This window comes from Triticum aestivum, chromosome 7A (assembly GCF_018294505.1).
Source record: "Triticum aestivum cultivar Chinese Spring chromosome 7A, IWGSC CS RefSeq v2.1, whole genome shotgun sequence".
NCBI lineage: Eukaryota > Viridiplantae > Streptophyta > Magnoliopsida > Poales > Poaceae > Triticum > Triticum aestivum.
This window is the reverse complement of record NC_057812.1, coordinates 72,091,916-72,094,976: the sequence shown is the minus strand read 5'-3', so window position 1 is coordinate 72,094,976 and position 3,061 is coordinate 72,091,916.

Here is a 3,061-nt window from a genome sequence, read left to right as displayed (position 1 = left end):
GCGCATAGAAACCTTCTTCAATGATTCTCCAAAGGTTAGTGTTCACATGATTTAAATGATGTTTAAGGCGGTAAACCCAAGAATCAAAGTCCTCATTTTTCACAATCTTAGGGGGACGACCGGCATGATTCAAATGAGTGGAAGGAACCGGTCCACCATAAACAAGTGGTGGTTCCACATGGGCAAAGATGCCGGTGCCATTCTTACCACTAGAAGAAGGAGCCTTTTCACTACTAGCTTCCCCCTTGTCGGGGATAGCATCCGTCACCTTGTCGGCGGGGTCTCCCACTTTCAACGGTGCGGTGGATAGTTTAAGCCCCTCAAGAAATTTAGTAAACATGCTTTCAACTTCGGTCGTCATGGAGGTTTTCAATGTCTCCAAGGCCACATTGAACTCCCCACGAGAGACCGAGGTTCCCCCATCGCCCGTAGACGAGGTCGGATTCACACCGGAGTGTTCCTCCACACCTCTACGGTATCAACCATACTCTTTGGACGGTAAAGTCCTTAATAAAGAGACGAGGCTCTGATACCAATTAAAAGGATCGATATGGTTGACTAGAGGGGGGGGGGGTTGAATAGGCAACTAACAATTTTTAGCTTTTCTTTAACAATTTAAACTTTGCATGAAAGTAGGTTGTCTAGATATGCAACTAGGTGAGCAACCTATATGATGCAACAAGGATAGGAACACAAGCAAGCAAGATATATGAAACAAATAAGCTTGCACAAGTAAAGGCACGAGATAACCAAGAGTGGAGACGGTGGAGACGAGGATGTGTTGCCGAAGTTCCTTCCCTTTGAGAGGAAGTACGTCTCCGTTGGAGCAGTGTGGAGGCACAATGCTCCCCAAGAAGCCACTAGGGCCACCGTATTCTCCTCACGCCCTCACACAATGCGAGATGCCGTGATTCCACTATTGGTGCCGTTGGAGGCGGCGACCGAACCTTTACAAACTAGGTTGGGGCAATCTCCACAACTCAATTGGAGGCTCCCAACGACACCACGAAGCTTCACCATAATGGACTATGGCTTCGCGGTGACCTCAACCGTCTAGGATGCTCAAACACCCAAGAGTAACAAGATCCGCAAGGAATTAGTGGGGGAATCAAATATCTCTTGGTGGAAGTGTAGATCGAGGCCTTCTCAACCATTCCCGAGCAAATCAACAAGTTTGGTCGGCTAGGGAGTGAGATCGGGCGAAAATGGAGCTTAGAGCAATAATGGAGCTTGGGGGTGGAAGAGGTGAGTCAACGGGGAAGAAGGGGACCCCTTATATAGTGTGGGAAAAGGATCCAACCGTTACCCGCCAAGCAGCCCGCGGCTAGCGGTACTACCGCGCCTGGCCAGCGGTACTACCGCAAGGCCGCGCAGTACTACTGCTTGCAACCAAGCGGTACTACTGCACGGCTGTGCGGTACTACCGTACCGACCCACGGTACTGCAACAGAAAAGATAAACAGACGCGCAGGAGCTGGGGGCGGTACTTCCGCACGCGCGGTACTACCGCGCCCCCCATGCGGTACTACCGCAAGGCAAAAACCCCCAGCCAGGGGAAAGGGAACTTCCGTGCCTACTACCACAAAGAAACGGAAGTAGCAAAAACCTGACATAGTAGTACTGCCGAGGGGTGGTACTACTTCCTGACTGCATAGCACGGTACTACCGCTCGGCGAAAACGGTACTGCCGTGGTAGGTGCAGATGTAAAAAATTACATCCACCCCTACTACCGCAAAGGGGCGACACTAGCCTGGTGGGCAGCGGTAGTGCGGCTCTAGGGGAGCGGTACTACCGTGGGCACCTGCGGTACTACCGCGCCACCGCGCGGTACTACCGCGGATGCCTACGGTACTACCGTTTTCCTGGGAGTAGTACTACCGCAACCAACCACAGTAGCCAGACAAGGGAGGCAAGAAAACGGAGGAAGCTCCAAGGAAAAAGGAGGGGACAAGAAGGATATGTGTACGTGATGATTCCACCCAAACATTTCCAACACGGACCCCCTCTTAATAGTATGGCTTTCCTACGACTCAAATCCACCAAAAAGAAACGTAGAAAAGACGCCGTCTTCATCAGTCTTCGAGGGGCACCCAATCGTCTTGTGCCTAGCAATGAAGTGTCTGGAATACTCAAGGCACACGATTAGTCCGCAAATACGTTGTCATCAATCACCAAAACACTTAGGAATAAATATGCCCTTACAACTAGGTCTTCGAAGTTCGCATAGCATGCAAATACTATCTCGCTCTTTAGAGGATAGACGGACCCTTACCTACTCTTTTTAAGTGGAATATATTAATATCATAAAGATACCAATTACACATAGTCTCAGCACGTACAAGATGTCGCAAAAATAATCAAGATGCACATAGTCAAAGGAAAAAAATAAAAAGAAAGGAAAAAAAGCAAAGGTCCTGCCACAGTGACCGACTCCTCTCAGCAGCCGCACACAAATCACCATCAAATGCAGCACCCGGAAAACATTAAAGGTCTCCAAAAGCAACGCCTCCAAGAAGGAAACAGTGCACAAGCGTTGTCGTTGCCCAATCCAAGATCTTAGGTTTTCACCCTGGAGAAGTCCGAGCTCTCAAAACAATTCCTTCAGTAAGACAATTGCCAGACACAATCAATGAAAGACAGACCTTAGGTTTTCACCCTGAAAGTCCCCGCTAGGCACCCGAGGAGCACCACAAAAAATGAATTCCTCTTGTGTTGCCGCCCCCACTTGACACTGCTGCTCTTGAGAGTTATGAAACACCTGGATGGCTCCATCGCCTCGAAAGCCGAGTCCGTCTAACTAATCATCGATCTCACCCACCATGACCTTCTCCATACCTATCTACACCATAGAAATCAAGAAGCTGACATGTCCCATGGCGTCAACGAACAACAGACTTCGTGTCATGCCCTCATGGAACCTCGTAGGCTGAAATGGACGTGCACGCCCGAATTCTATCTGATCCAGATATCTTGGGCAAGATCTCCGACAGCAATTCCGGAACACGTTGATTACCAGATCGAGGAGGACCGATCATGCAGGATGTTGCCGTGATCCGAGAG